The following is a 17225-nucleotide window of genomic DNA, read 5'->3' on the forward strand; positions in this document are numbered from 1 at the left end:
GGCTCAGCCCATCAAACCACCAGTCCCCTACGTCTGTGGTCGTGTTAGCAACCATCGAGGTGGGGTAGGCCAATACCTCTGCATTCTCCACAGGCTCCTCAAGGGGGCCCTGCATATTTTTTTCCTTTTTTTTTTTTTTTAATTTAACTTTTTTTTAAAATCAACTGTATGAAAAATAAAAAAATAAAAAAATAATAATTAAAAAAAATACAATAAAAGAACATTTCAAAGAGACCATAACAAGGGAGTAAGAAAAAGACAACTAACCTAAGATAACTACTTTACTTCCAACATGTTCCTACTCTACCCCAAGAAAGTTACCTAATATAGCAACATTTCTGTGAACTTGTTCCTACTATACCCATCAGAAATAAACAGACCATAGTCATTCCTGGGCATTCTCAGAACGTTAAATTTACCCATGGTAGCTTATCTGTTCTTCTTGGATTATTGTTCCCCCTTCCTTAATTGCTCTCTATTGCTAGTTCCCCTACATTCTACATTATAAACCATTTGTTTTACATTTTTCAAAGTTCACATTAGTGGTAGCATATAATATTTCTCTTTTTGTGCCTGGCTTCTTTCGCTCAGCATTATGTCTTCAGGGTTCATCCATGTTGTCATATGTTTCACGAGATCGTTCCTTCTTACTGCCGTGTAGCATTCCATCGTGTGTATACCACATTTTATTTATCCAGTCATCTGTTGAAGGACATTTGGGTTGTTTCCATCTCTTGACAATTGTGAATAATGCTGCTATGAACATTGGCGTGCAGATATCTGTTCGTGTCATTGCTTTCCAATCTTCCGGGTATATACCGAGAAGTGCAATCGCTGGGTCGAATGGTAACTCTATATCTAGTTTTCTAAGGAACTGCCAGACTGACTTCCAGAATGGCTGTACCATTATACAGTCCCACCAACAATGAATAAGAGTTCCAATTTCTCCACATCCCCTCCAGCATTTGTAGTTTCCTGTTTGTTTAATGGCAGCCATTCTAACCGGTGTGAGATGGTATCTCATTGTGGTCTTAATTTGCATCTCTCTAATAGCTAGTGAAGCTGAACATTTTTTCATGTGTTTCTTGGCCATTTGTATTTCCTCTTCAGAGAACTGTCTTTTCGTATCTTTTGCCCATTTTATAATTGGGCTGTCTGTACTATTGTCATTGAGTTGTAGGATTTCTTTATATATGCAAGATATCAGTCTTTTGTCAGACACATGGTTTCCAAAAATTTCTTCCCATTGAGTTGGCTTCCTCTTTACCTTTTTGAGAAATTCCTTTGAGGTACAGAAACTTCTAAGCTTGAGGACTTCCCATTTATCTGTTTTTTCTTTTGTTGCTTGTGCTTTGGGTGTAAAGTCTAGGAAGTGTCCGCCTAAAACAAGGTCTTGAAGATGTTTTCCTACATTATCTTCTAGGAGTTTTATGGTACTTTCTTTTATATTGAGATCTTTCGTCCATTTTGAGTTAATTTTTATGTAGGGTGTGAGGTAGGGGTCCTCTTTAATTCTTTTGGATATGGATATCCAACTCTCCCAGCCCCATTTGTTGAAAAGACCATTATGACCCAGTTCAGTGATTTTGGGGGCCTTATCAAAGATCAGTCGGCCATAGATCTGGGAGTCTCTCTCTGAATTCTCAATTCAATTCCATTGATCTGTACGTCTATCTTTGTGCCAGTACCATGCTGTTTTGACAACTGTGGCTTTATAATAAGCTTCAAAGTCAGGGAGTGTAATTCCTCCGACTTCCTTTTTCTTTTTTAGAGTGTCTTTAGCAATTCGAGGCATCTTCTCTTTCCAAATAAATTTGATAACTAGCTTTTCCAAGTCTGCAAAGTAGGTTTTTGGAATTTTGATTGGGATTGCATTGAATCTGTAGATGAGTTTGGGTAGAATTGACATCTTAATGACATTTAGCCTTCCTATCCATGAACATGGAATATTTTTCCCTCTTTTAAGATCCCCTTCTATTTCTTTTAGTAGAGTTATGTAGTTTTCTTTGTATAGGTCTTTTACATCTTTGGTTAAGTTTATTCCTAGGTACTTGATTTTTTTAGTTGCTATTGAAAACGGTATCTTTTTCTTGAGTGTCTCTTCAGTTTGTTCATTTCTAGCATATAGAAACATTACTGACTTATGTGTATTAATCTTGTATCCCGCTACTTTGCTAAATTTGCTTATTCGCTCTAGTAGCTGTATCGTCGATTTCTCAGGATTTTCCAGATATAAGATCATATCATCTGCAAACAATGACAGTTTTACTTCTTCTTTTCCAATCTGGATGCCTTTTATTTCTTTGTCTTGCCGGATTGCCCTGGCTAGCACTTCCAGCACAATGTTGAATAACAGTGGTGACAGCGGACATCCTTGTCTTGTTCCTGATCTTAGAGGGAAGGCTTTCAGTCTCTCACCATTGAGTACTATGCTGGCTGTGGGTTTTTCATATATGCTCTTTATCATATTGAGGAAGTTTCCTTCAATTCCTACCTTTTGAAGTGTTTTTATCAAAAACAGATGTTGGATTTTGTCAAATGCCTTTTCAGCATCTATTGAGATGATCATTTGATTTCTCCCTTTCGAATTTTTAATGTGTTGTAATACATTGATTGATTTTCTTATGTTGAACCATCGTTGCATGCCTGGAATGAACCCCACTTGGTCATGGTGTATGAGTTTTTTAATGTGTCTTTGGATTCGATTTGCAAGTATTTTGTTGAGGATTTTTGCATCTATATTCATTAGGGAGATTGGCTGGTAGTTTTCCTTTTTTGTAGCATCTTTGCCTGGTTTTGGTATTAGATTGATGTTAGCTTCATAAAATGAGTTAGGTAGTGTTCCCTTTTCTTCAATGTTTTGAAAGAGTTTGAGTAAGACTGGTGTCAGTTCTTTCTGGAAAGTTTGGTAGAATTCCCCTGTGAAGCCATCTGGCCCTGGGCATTTATTTGTGGGAAGATTTTTGATGACTGATTGGATCTCTTTGCTTGTGATGGGTTGGTTGAGGTCTTCTATTTCTTCTCTGGTCAGTCTAGGTTGTTCATATGTTTCTAGGAAATTGTCCATTTCCTCTACATTATCCAGTTTGTTGCCATACAGTTGTTCATAGTATCCTCTAATAATTTTTTTAATTTCTTTGGGATCTGCACTTATGTCACCTTTTTCATTCATTATTTTGTTTATATGGGTCTTCTCTCTTTTTGATTTTGTCAGTCTAGCTAGGGGCTTGTCAATCATGTTGATCTTCTCAAAGAACCAACTTTTGATGATATTTATCCTCTCTATTGTTTTTTTGTTCTCTATGTCATTTATTTCTGCTTTAATCCTTGTTATTTCTTCTACTTGGTTTCGGATTGGTTTGCTGTTCATTTTCTAGCTTCTTCAGTTGATCCATTAGTTCTTTGATTTTGGCTCTTTCTTCCTTTTTAATATATGCATTTAGTGCTATGAATTTCCCCCTCAGTACTGCTTTTGCTGCATCCCATAGGTTTTGGTATGTTGTGTTCTCATTTTCATTAGTCTCTATATATTTAGCAATTTCTCTTGCTATTTATTCTTTAACCCACTGAATGTTTAGGAGTGTGCTGTTTAGCCTCCAGGTATTTGTGAATTTTCTAAGTCTCTGATGGTTATTGACTTCTAATTGTATTCCATTGTGGTCAGAGAATGTGCTTTGAATAATTTCAATCTTTTTAAATTTATTGAGCCTTGTTTTATGTCCCAGCATATGATCTATTCTGGAGAAAGTTCCATGAGCACTAGAGAAGAATGTGTATCCTGGTGATTTGGGATGTAATGTTCTATATATGTCTGTTAAATCTAATTCATTTATCAGATTGTTTAGGTTTTCAATTTCCTTATTGGTCTTCTGTCTGGTTGATCTATCTATAGGAGAGAGTGATGTGTTGAAGTCTCCCACAATTATTGTGGAAACATCAATTGCTTCCTTTAGTTTTGCCAGTGTTTCTCTCATGTATTTTGTGGCACCTTGATTGGGTTCATAGACATTTATGATTGTTATTTCTTCTTGTGGAATTGCCCCTTTTATTAGTATGTAGTGGCCTTCTTTGTCTCTCAAAACATCCCTGCATTTAAAGTCTATTTTATCTGAGATTAATATTGCTACACCTGCTTTCTTTTGGCTGTAGCTTGCATGAAATATTTTTTTCCATCCTTTCACTTTCAGTTTCTTTGTGTCCCTGTGTCTCAGATGAGTCTCTTGTATGCAACATATTGATGGTTCATTTTTTTTAAATCCATTCTGCGAATCTATATCTTTTAATTGGGGAGTTTAATCCATTTACATTCAACGTTATAACCATGAAGGCATTTCTTGAATCAGCCACCTTATCCTTTGGTTTATGTTTGTCATATTTTTCCCCCCTCTGTCTATTAATATCCTTTATTGTACCCATACCGAATCTCTTTAGTACTGAACCTTTCTCCAAGTCTCTCTGTCCTTTCTTTGTTTCTCTGTCTGTAGGGCTCCCTTTAGTATCTCCAGCAGGGCAGGTCTCTTGTTAGCAAATTCTCTCAGCATTTGTTTGTCTGTGAAAAATTTAAGCTCTCCCTCAAATTTTGAGGAGAGCTTTGCTGGATAAAGTATTCTTGGTTGGAAATTTTTCTCACTCAGAATTTTAAATATATCGTGCCACTGCCTTCTTGCCTCCATGGTGGCTGCTGAGTAGTTACTACTTAGTCTTTTGCTGTTTCCTTTGTATGTGGTGAATTGCTTTTCTCTTGCTGCTTTCAGAACTTGCTCCTGCTCTTCCGTGTTTGACAGTGTGATCAGAATATGTCTCGGAGTGGGTTTATTTGGATTTATTCTATTTGGAGTTCGCTGGGCATTTATGATTTGTGTATTTATGGTGTTTAGAAGATTCGGGAAGTTTTCCCCAACAATTTCTTTGAATACTCCTCCTAGACCTTTACCCTTTTCATGGGTACTGTCTTGAAAAGGCTTTGGGGATTTCTTCCATATTCAGTGGGAAAGATGCTCAGTTTGATTAGTGATTAGGATGTGGGGAGGAGGGCAAGGGAATGTATATGCCATTCACTCTATAGTTCCCCAAACCTGAGTGTGCGTCAGAATCACCCGGTGAGCTTGTTCAAGCACATATCGTTGTATTGTTTAATTTGTCCAAGAATTTGCATTTGTAACAAGTTCCAAGGTAATGCTGATGCTGCTGGTCCAGAGACTACCCTTTGAGAAACACCACTACAGGTTGTGACAAAAATAGTTTTAACCAGGACATTTTTTAAAAAAACATTTGCTTCCAATTATTTGTTTTAATCATAGAAAAGCCTTGATACATTATTTGGAAATTTTCTGATTTCAAATTAATATCTCCATAGAGTCACTTGGAGGAGTTAGCTACCCTTTGTGCTCTGCAGAAATTGATGGGCTAGAAGAGTTGTTAAATATTGATCATTTCAACTTTAAGGATATTTTAGCTGAAAGTAGCAGTTTGAGGTTTAATCTAATGAATATAGACTTGTTCTCTCAGCGCTAATTAGATATCAGGAGAAGCTGCATATTGAGCCCTCTCCTGGTTCATGGATTGTGTAATCAGAATAGAACAGGACATCTGTCTTCCTGTTTGCTGGGCTTAGGGGATGGCATCCTGTTCATCTAACAACAGTAGTTATTAGTTTAGTATGTGCCAGGTAGATCGAGCTTTACATATATTATCATGTTTAATGCTCATGTCAATCAGTTTTCCAGATAGAGAAAACAGAGGCTCTGAGAGGTCAAAAAATTTTCCCAAGGTCATAGAACTAGTAAGTGGGAGAGTTGAGTTTTAAATACAGACAATGTATCTCCAGGGTTATACTCTTAACCCCTACACTAGATTACAACTGCAGGCCGAATCAAATTATGCAAGCTTTGGTTGAAGGGAAAAGACAAGGACACAGCCTGGTTTCATAACACTTGAGTCAGATATTGTATGTTCAAAGATGATTTCTCTCTACTTTGATTCTAGAAATGCTATTTTAATGCAACCTAGACTCACCTGGATCTCTGTTGTCCTATCTGGCTAGACCGCCCCAAGGACATGCATGGGATGTGTTACCAAAACAGCTCCATGTGTGTCATGCCATTGTCAATCATATCTCCTTTTAAACATGCCAAGGGAATTGGTTATTTAAAGGAATCTATTGGCAAATGCTCTTCTTGAAAACTGAAAAATCTCTTGTAATGAAAATAATCACTTCATGTTCTGTTTTTCAAGTCTGATTATTTTTTTCACACCAGATTTTTTTTCTTGGCAGGTGGGAGGTGTTTGGTTTGAATGAAAGATTTTTAGCCTAGAGGAGAAGGCAGAAGTCAAAATCAAAAGTCCATTTGCTTTTTTCCCCTTTTTCTTTCAAAAACGAAGGGACAAGGTGGGATTTGGACCAGGAGTGGTTGCGGTTGCACTGCACACCAGTTTCTCTGTCTGGGTGGTTGCTGGCCTCTTGCCAGGGAGAGTGTCTTGCCCAGTAACACTCCCCTGCCCCCCATCCCCAGTTCTCCATGGCAGACCACCACACCTGGCAGACCAACATCTGTCACTTTTTTCACTGAAACCAAGGTAATGAAAGAAAAGGGTAATTAGAGGTTCTCATATAGAATGCCAAAGAAATCCTTTGTCGTTTTTCCACATATTCATCCAAGAGTGAAATATCAAAAAGTTCAGTGGTACTTTCTCATGGAGAGCCCTCATCTTGGGAATCTTAATGGAATTTTTCCACTCTAAAATGTGAGTTTGCCTGGATTTGTCTCTGTATACTTAACTCACATACAGAGCCTGTTTCCCTGTGAAAACTCTGAGACCTGGATGGGGAAGAGGAGGGAAGACCCAAAACTCAGGCTAAAGCCTGTGCTCCTGGAATATTTGTTCTGCTTCTTTCTGAATCTTAATTTATTATTTTTAAAATTATGTTTAAAGAGATGAAAAAGTCTCCCTAATACCAGAGCTATATATACATATTGAGAAAATGGGCACAGGTTATACTTCCACCCACTGAACCATGAGATCACTTCTGGATCACATAGTTTGGATTTTGTGGTCACATGTAAGACTAAATGTCATACCTCTGCCAGACCTATTGCATTTTGCTTAGAGTAGTATAAGTAAGGAGACCGTGCTGCAGTTAGAATTTCAGATCCTTTCCCAAATATGAAAGGATACACTGAAATCAGCTGAAGCTTTACTGCTAATGGTAAGGACAGAGGTGATTGTAAGGGGAGAGGATGTGTGTTGACTTTTGCCTGACAGATTTCTAAAAAATAAAGATGTCTTCAATGAGGTAGAATACACTATGCGATGACTATATTCTCTGACACTGTAGATATAGTACACATATTTTTAAATGGGGAGAGCATGTATAAAAACATTTTAACTCTTTTTCAGTGATAAGGTGGTGGTGATAGTGGTATTGCATTGTTATTCTGAATCTGTTGTATATAATGTGGAATGAAGCTGTCACCCTTGAAAATGCTCTGCTTGGATCTCCTGCTGTGAGGAGCATAGTTGACTGACAGCCCCTGCTTCCATCTTCTGCATCCACCATGTCATTCACCGAGGCCATACCCCTCAGGGCTGCTTCCTGCCAATGAGTGAGCCCAGCGGGGGTACTTATGCATGCCTGTTCCTGCAGAAGCAGGACTTCCCTGAAAACAACTGGTTGGAAGACTCCCCATGGGCCCTGCCAAAACTTTCTTAAAACTGGGCTGAAATCAGAGGCTCTTCTTACCCAATCCCCCTTCCTTCCCCAGTTCCTTTCTACAGGCATTAAACTTGCGTTGTAGTCTGGATATCCCTGCAACTCTTGCTTTCTCCCCTTTGTCCTTAACAAGCATTTCCTCACCAAAATCTCTTCCATGTTTAATCCCGTCTTGGTCTCTGTCTCTTGGAAAATCCAACCTAACCTAACTTAAAAACAAATGAGCAATTATAGATATTCTTATTCTATCATCTCTAGAATTCTCAGTGTGAAAGAAAGGAGTTTTAGGTATAATACAGAATAAGTTAAAAACCTCTGAGTCTTGAATGTGAATTCGAAGTATCAGTATAAATATTCTGCATACCAACCAGCCTCCAGGACGGTCCCTAATGATTCTCTCCTCCTGATGTTCATGACCTTATGTATTTCCCTCCCCTCCCCTGACCTGTGTAATCAATAGAATATAGTTAATGACAGAGTGTGACTTCCAGGGCTGGATCATAAAAGACATCATGACTTCTTTGCCCTCTCTTGGATTACTTGTCCTAGGGGATGCCAACTGCCATGTCATGAGAACACTCAAGCAGCCCTGTGGCAAGGCACTGAGGCCTCCTGCCAACAACCAGCATTCACTTACTACACATGGGAGTGAGCCACCTTGGAAGTAGATCTTCCAGTCCAGTCAAGTCTTCAGATGACAGCAACCTCATGAGAGACCCTACATCACAACCACTTGCGTAAGCCACTATTGAATTCCTGACCCCCAGAAATTGTTCAAGATCATAAATATTTATTGTTGTTCTAAGCAGCTACATTTTGGGGTAATTTGTTACACAGTACTAGATAACTAATACACACACATAATTTTGTCTTTTAAAAAAGGCCTAAAAACAATATCCCACCTAGTACCAATGAGCTTCCCCAGAGCTCAGATTGTGGTCTTGAAATACTGTTTCACTCTCTACGAAGCCAGGGCTTCTTGGAGAAATGATTCTGGGTCTGAGGTAGGAAATATACAAAATGAACCTGGCCCTTTTGGCCCTCTAAGAAGCACCATGGTGGTAGGCAAGAACAAGCGCCTTATAAAAGGTGGCAAAAAAGGAGACAAGAAGAAAGTGGTTGATCCATTTTGAAGAAAGATTGGTATGATGTGAAAGCACCAGCAATCTTTAAGATAAGAAATATTGGGAAAACACTAGCTACAAGGACTCAAGGAACCAAAATTGCATCTGATGGCCTTAAGGGTCGTGTTTTTGAAGTGAGCCTTGCTGATCTGCAGAATGATGAAGTTGCATTTAGAAAATTCAAGCTAATTACTGAGGATGTGCAGGACAAAAACTGCCTAACCAATTTCCATGGCATGGATCTTACCCATGACAAAACGTATTCCATGGTCAAAAAATGGCAGACCATGATTGAAGCTCATATCGATGTCAAAACTACCAATGGTTATTTGCTTCATCTTTTCTGTGTTGGTTTTACCAAAAAACGCAACAATCAGATCCAGAAGACCTCTAACACTCAGCACCAGCAGGTTCACCAAATCCAGAAAAAGATGATGGAAATCATGACCCGAGAGGTACAGACAAATGACTTGAAAGAAGTGGTCAATAAATTGATTCCTGACAGCATTGGTAAAGACACAGAAAAGGCTTGCCAATCTATCTGTCCTCTCCATGATGTGTTTGTTAGAAAAGTAAAAATGCTGAAGAAGCCCAAGTTTGAATTGGGAAAACTCATGTTGCTTCACGGTGAAGGTAGCAGTTCTGGAAAAGCAGCTGGAGATGAGACAGGTGCTAAAGTGGAATGAGCTGATGGTTATGAGCCACCAGTCCAAGAATCTGTTTAAAATTCAGAAAAAATAAATTCTTATTTGTGGGAAAAAAAAAAAAAATGAACCTGGAACATCTTAACATTCCAGGTAGCAAGAAAGTTACCAAAGACTGATTATTAGGGTCATCTCAAAAGGATTCAGGAGCCAACTTGAAATGGCTCACACTGGCCCAAGATGGGACAATTTGAGCTTCAGTAAGTATAGTAATTGCAATGGATTGAAACCATCAAATGTAAGTCCACAAGTTCATAATTATTTTAAAAATTGGTCATCTTTAGAGAATGTTAACTAATTTATTATCTTGAAAAATGGTAAATATGGGAAAGACTCAAGCATATATCTGCCCTTTTTTAAATACACTATACCACAAGTAATCAAATAATGTATGAAGGAAACTTCTTTTTGAAAAAATACTCTAGCTAATAAATGAAAAAAAAAAAAAAAGGCGGAGTTAAACATCTCCATATGGCAACCTTTAACAAATTAATGAATCTAGGCATTGAGTATCACCAGCTACTTGAATCACAGAAGAGAAACAACCAGATATTATGTGCCTCTTGATGAAAGGCCTATAGTCTTGCCAAAGAGATCAAACTGAAGTCCAATCAAGTCTCTGGATCCAGTTGCCAATTTTCAGGAAATATAGGGGAAGAAGAATATGTTGAACTGCATCCTGAGTAAGCAACCAGCAAATCCCAGACTGTGGAAAACTTTACACATCTTTAACAGATAAATATTAAGGAAAAGAAAGAGCTGAAGGGGAAATTTCTAGATTAAAGGAGACTTAAAAGATGTATCAAAAAGTTTTAAATGGGCAATATAGTGTTTAGGGATGCATACTTTGGTGGTAAAACTAAAAGGAAACAGAAGGAAGTGATTACCATAAAACAATGGTTTAGTATGTATCAGAATCATCTGGAGGATTTGTGAAAACATGGATCGCTGGGCTCCATCCCCAGAGTTTCTGTTTCAGAAGATCTGGTGGGGCCCAAGAATTTGCATTTCTATTAAGTTCTCACATCAGGCTGAAGCTTCTATTCCAGAGACCACACTTTGAGAACTACTACTGTCAAAGTCAGGATAGTGGTTTTACTTGGGGGAGAAGGGTGAGGAAGGAAGACGTAGCTATGACTGGAACAGGGTACATGGAGGACCTTTTGGAATGGTTGGCCAACTTTATTTCTTGACTTTGGTGATGGTTATAAGATGTTATAGCTTATAATAGTTCATTAAGCTAGACATTTGTTTTATGTGTTTTTTTGTGTCAGTGTTTTATTTTACAATAAGGTTAAAAAGTAAAAGTTCTGTGGAAGTAAACAAATATGTAGAATTCTAAGTTTTACAGTCCAATTTAGTGACAAGGAAGTAGGTGTGGTATGTCTGTCTCATATATTACATAACAGTTCTCATTCGAGTTCTAGACTCAGTATATGCTGTCATGTATCCTACTGTAGAAATTAAATAAATCATTGAGACATGAAACAACCTCACATATGAGGGACATCTGACAACTTATTTGTAACTAGATATTTTTTATTCATCTTTATCAGTAATATTCTGAAGAACCAATGAAAGTAAAGCCCTGTGCTTGATATAAAATGTTGGGAGTAAAACAACATGGATCCAACCACAAGTTACTTTAAGTCTATTGGGAAGAAGGAGTTATTTTTTAAAACTATGAATAAAACTAAATAAAATTAGAAGCATTGACTATAATTTTAGTTGCTCTTTACAATACATTTTCTATTAAAAAAAAACTTTTTACAAAGGTTTCAATTTAGAAGTCACATTTATAATCCAAGTCCAAAAATATTTATGTCAAAAATAAGTTCTGGCAAAGCTTTTATGATAATATCTTTCCAGTATCTTATTTTTATTTCATTTTGCTTTCTTCTTACCACCACCAAATATTTATTTAGTATCTTCTTTTTACAAGATGCTGTATTGAAGGGTTTACAATAATTTGATTGTTGTTAAATTGAAATAACCTGGGTGTACTGCCATTTGGCTAGGGAGCATTATATTAATACTAAGTGATAATTTTCCCTCCTCTTGTCTTTCTCCTATCTCAATGTCAGCAAGATGGACATGGTAGTTACCTTTTCCTTTTCTTTTTAGTTTCTCCCTTTGAATGTGATATTACATGGATAATGCAGATATTGTGAAATGGTTAGGCTCCTCCAGAACCCTGGTACCTCTGAGGAGTGACCAGAATTGGTAATTTAATATTGAGAGAGAAGAGTAGCAGATGCACAATTACTCGTTCAATAAATATATACTAAGGGCCTCCTTTGTGGTTTTAATCTGCTTTGGATCACACCTTTGAGAATCAGAGGAAAGCTATAGACTTGCATCTCAAAAGATGTCCAAAGGCACCCACAAAACTTCATGACACTTTCAGGCTATTTTCCAGCAGGCTGAAATACATTCATGGATTCCACTGGGTTCAATGACCAGATAAAGAACACCTGGCTTCATTATACTGCACCATGGTGCGTGCTGGGACTACAATGGTGGAAATAAAAAAGCCCTGCTTTCAAATAGCTTTCATTCCAGTGAAGAATAAAATAGACAAAAATATTTTTATTTCAATGAGATAATGTTTTAATTGAGCTATGCACAAATAAGCAATGATACTATTTTATGTCTATACCTTTTTCCAACAAAAATGCCTAAGAGCCCTTTATGAACCATATTGTCTGAATGGAAATACAGGGAAAATGAGATTCTGAGCTTCCCAAATATGACTCAGCAAGTCAGTGACATACCTAGAAATAGAAATGTGAGGCAAAACAAGTTTTCAACAATTTACCTTGAAACAAGTGATCTCTCTATTAGTTCAGCAGTGCTGTTGGGAGAGAGGCAACTATGACAGTGTCAGAGGAGGAAGCCAGTGAGTCAGCTCAGTGTGGAGTCCAGGTTTGAAGAGAGCTCTCCTGTGTGGAACAGAGTAGAAAAACTCTGATTCCCCGCCTTAGTCACTTCCTCCCTAGGAACCCAGAGCAACTTTTATGCAGCTGTCCATTCTGTCCTCTGTGTTCTCTTTGATCTATGACACAGACCTATCACTTCTGGCTTCTTAGAATAGCTCCTGCTTCCTGCAGGCAGACCAACTGGGTAGAGGTTGAAGGTGAAGAGAGTTCCAGCTTGTGAACTCTGGCAGGCTAGGAGGAAGTTTGTCTTGCCGGCTTGGAGGGCCCTATTAGCCTCTTGGTACAAAACTCTGCTTGGGGAATGATGTGTTTCTGACCCCAGTCCCTAGCTTAGGGTATGGCTCATACAAAGATGCTTAATAAAGGTGTTGTGAAATTGAATCAATAGTCCATGACATGTAAAGTCATAGAATCCTGAATATGCTAGAGCTGTGTGCATAGGATTTTCAACTAGAATTGTGGTTTCATAAAAGGCAAATATGATATTTATTCACTTCTGTATCCTTAATACCTAACATAGGACGTTTTAACAACAGATGCATAATAAATTGATGAATGAGTAAATATTGAATCATGGAGAGTCTATATGTTGCTAGTTCTTGATGTGGGAAAAAAGAGGAGTTGCAGAGAAAAAGGACATTTTTAGGACATTTTTATTAGACTGATGCTTAGTTTTTAAAATTCAAGCAATAACTGAAAGCACAAAGAAGAAAGTAACTACCTCACCCACATTGCCTGAGTCCCAAAGTAACCATGTTTAAAATGTGATTACTATCCTTCCAAGCATCCTTTAATATGTAAGTTAGCAGATAATACTTTGAAATATTAAAATGATCCATTCCAATTTCCTTCTTAATTGGTTCCCTAGCAGCCTTTCACCATCAGGGTTGAGTTATTGAGTTACAGGCTTATTGTTCCAGAGAAAGAACAGGTACTGCCTGGAACAGGGAACATTGATCAAAGCTGACTTCCTTGACCTCCTGACTTCAAACAAGAAAATATTCATGAAAGCCAGACATTATTAAAAGAGCAAAGGGTTTTCAAAACTATGTTGTCTCCCGCTTCAACATCAGGACTAGATTTGAAGGACTCTGATCACAGACTTTCTTCCCTAGCACAGAGCAGATCTCCCTCCTGTGTGGTCATTTCACAAGGCTGGCTGCTCTAGGCAGAGCATATCAGAAGGACATGCTGCAGAGGAAAGGGAAAGCCCCAAACCTGCCCCTCTTCTGGCTGCAGGAATTGTGGAAAAAGAAAGGTCAGACAGGGATGGAGGAGGTCAGACACAAGTTCTAGTTTTCTACCTCTCTTAGCACCAAACTTGGGTATAGGGAAGGGAGCTTCCAGATTACTAAGGAGTAGCCCAAGGACTCCCATACATACTGGAAGAAGGTGCCAGTCTCTACAGCAGGCTGCATGCCCTCGCTTTCACTGTGGCCAATGCAAGCAATAGGCCAGCAGCATTGGTGGGACTCAGGTAGATAGTTCAGCCCAAGGCAGTGGTCCTGGTTGCTCGTGGCTTGTATGTGGCATGCAAGGGTCCCAGAAGTCCCTGCATTTCTCAGGGCAGGAATGAAGAAGTGCTGATAGGGTCAGTGGACAGGCAGAAGCCTGAATGTGTGGGACTTCAAAACCAGAGGCAAATGACCAGGACCATAAACTCCAGTAGTGGATGTCTCAGAAGTCACCAGTCCAGGCAACACCTAGAGCAGCCAGTTCACAGCAGAAATCAGTAGTGACCAGAGTATTGAGCACTGGATTTAAGGACTTTGTCTTCTCCTCTCCACTGATGCCAAATGAGGTCATATAATCTACCTTATCCATGAAGGTAGACACCACCTTTGGAGAGGTCAAGGAAAAGGAAAGGAAATGTGTTAGACTGAGAATTCACCTAAATGAACTCCTTAAATTACTTCGTCGCATTAAATTTACCCAGTTGGAGTAAAATTTAGATTCCTCTCTCCCAGTATTCTACCCACCACAACCACCATTACTACATAGCTGAAAGAACTTATAAAAAATAGAAAAGCATTTATTAAAAAATTTTTAAAGAATGGTATATTTTCTTTGCACATATATCATGAATTTGTAGCCCAGTTATACAGATACACAAATAAAAGGACAAAGATACAAATATCAACATGTGATCACACTGTATATATCCATCAGGATTCAGTTGCACATAATAGAAACATTCTTGTTAGTTTAAGGTAGCTGGGTACAAATAAAATCATGGAGGGTCTGGGGGAGCAGGATTCAGACTTGGGCCTCCAGGAATGACACTTCAGAATTGGTGTGTCAGGCAACATCTATCTCTGCCACAATCAGGAATCTGGAGAACTAGGAAGCTACCATCCCAAATTCAGGCTCCAGGATTATGCCACCTGTGGTAGGCTGAAAAATGGTCCCCCAAAATATATCCATGTCCTAATCCCTGGAACCTGTGAATGTTACCTTATATGGAGAAAGGATCTTGGCAGATGCGCTTAAGTTAAGGATCTTGAGACGGGGAAGTTATCCTGGATTATCCAGGTGGGCCCTAAATGCGAGAAGGAGGAAAGGAAAGAGGAAAAGGAAAGAGGAAACGTCAGTATGAAGACAGAGGAAGAAATTGCAATGATGCAGCCACAAACCCAGGAATGCCAGCAGCCACCAGAAGCTGGAAGAAACAAGGAATGGATTCTGCCCTAGAACCCTACTCATATCTTGATTTTGGCCCAGTGGTACTGGCCTTCAGAACTGTGGGAGAATACATTTCTGTTGTTTTAAGCCACCAAGTTTATGGTACATTGTTACAGCAGCCACAGGAAACTAATACACAACCCCAATCTGGGCACAAAGAAGTCACCAACTCAACAGTGGCTCCAGGAAACACAGATTACCTTAATTGCAATCCAGGAGTCCAAAAGCCCAACCCCAGCTGTGGGCTCCAGAGCCAGGTGTAACTGCTGGAGCTCCAATACAGATAGCCCCTCCCTTTGCCATCTCCTCTTTTCTCACTGAATACTGTAGAGTTCAAGTCTCCCACAAGTGCATCTGTTTGGTGGTTCCTAAATCTCATGGGCTGTAAGGGAGTCAGAAATACAGATTTTACCATTCTAGCCCCTGAAGAACAGGAAGACACACTAGACAGAAGCTGGAAGAGATGTTAAATAAGCCAATCTATTGTATCCACCATACCATACATGCTATTTTCAGTAAAATATTAAAGTTATTTCTACTCAGAAAAGGAAATTGAAGTGAAAAGAGGAAAGTGTAACACTTCAGATAAATATATCTTCAACACCAAAGATGTTTCTTTCTAAAAGACTCCTCTGCAATTAAGATTTAAAAAAAAAAAACAAACTATCTAATAGGTTGGAGTATATTTTTAAAGAGCTTTTCAATTTTAGAAATGATATTTTGACTTCCTAGCATATATTTCTAGCTTACTCCCAACTCCCCTCCTAATGCTACCCAATTTTGATTCTATTACTTTTACATTGTTAAGGTTTTATCATTTATGTTCACTTCTATAGCATAAATCCCAGAGGATTCAGTGCTCATTTTTTATTATTTTACCCTGGCTTTTCCATTTCTTAATTCCTTAGTTACCTGAATTTCAACTTTATCAACAGTTAATTTTTTCAAGAAGGTTCATAGTAGTATATTTCCTGAGTTTTTTCATGCTTGACTCTCTACCTATTGCCTTTATACTTGAAAGATTATCTGGATAAAATTCTCAGGTTACAAATATTTTCCCCCAGACCATAGTGAAAATTGTTACACTTCTAGCATTGAGTGTTTCACTGTTTCTTTTACAACAGTTTACTCATTCCCTGCTGACTGGATTTTATTCTTAAACCTTTTCAAAATGTCTAGCAAGGGGTTGTATTTTTCTCTGCTTGGTTGCTATTAGTGATGCTTGTTTGTAGGTTGATAGGTTAGTTGGGTTTTTTGTCTGTTCGTTTTTTTTGGAGGGGGCAAGTTTTATTGTTTTGCATATTAACCTGTGATCTAGTTCTCTGTGATCTCTATATGAAATTCTCCAAGCACTAGTTTGGATGATTAGTATTGGAAACCCTTTTGGTAGCCAGGTCCTGGCCCCTATTGTTATGACATGTTGAAGACAAACAAGGCCTGAGCATCCCTATGGGCTAATTCTCTCTACTAGAACAGAAACACCCTGTTGCAAATAGCAATCTGAGATGTATAACTTCATATAATTAAAAATAGCTCTTCCATTCCCACTGTCTTCTCCTTCCCGAGCTAAGTATTCCCAGATCCTTTCCATACTTTTCACCATATTAATTGAGTTTCTTTTTATCAGTTTCTTTCTTCAAATGTGATTCTCAGTACTGAATTCTGCAGATATGATTTCACTACTGCAGGCCCAGCAGGCCTAGGCCTTCCTTTGTTTTGGACCCTCTAAATCTATTAATATGGCTCAAGTTCATTTTAGCATTTTTTTGCAGCTGTATATCCCCATTTACTCATGATAGATTTCTCTTTAACTAAAAGCTCTAAAGGCATTTTTGTATTCACTGATATTAATCTATCTCTGTCTCACCCTATATTTGTGTAGCTGCATTTTTTGTTGTTCTTTGCTTAATCGTTTTGTTTTAGACCTTTGGTTATTCTTTCCTTTTACATTTTATTATATTAAATTTGGGCGATCATTATGGCGTGTTGATCTTTCGGATAATGATTTTAAGGTTTGATATGCTATCTATCCCTGATAGCTTCATGTTGTAAGAGTGTCACAATC

At 38.2% G+C, this 17225-nt stretch overlaps 1 pseudogene; it reads left to right on the plus strand.

Annotated features, from left to right (window-relative positions):
- Positions 1-8766: 8766 nt before the first annotated feature.
- LOC119533178 lies at positions 8767-9560 on the plus strand (annotated as a pseudogene).
- Positions 9561-17225: the final 7665 nt, after the last annotated feature.

Source organism: Choloepus didactylus, chromosome 4, assembly GCF_015220235.1.
Source record: "Choloepus didactylus isolate mChoDid1 chromosome 4, mChoDid1.pri, whole genome shotgun sequence".
In the NCBI taxonomy this organism is placed as follows: domain Eukaryota; kingdom Metazoa; phylum Chordata; class Mammalia; order Pilosa; family Megalonychidae; genus Choloepus; species Choloepus didactylus.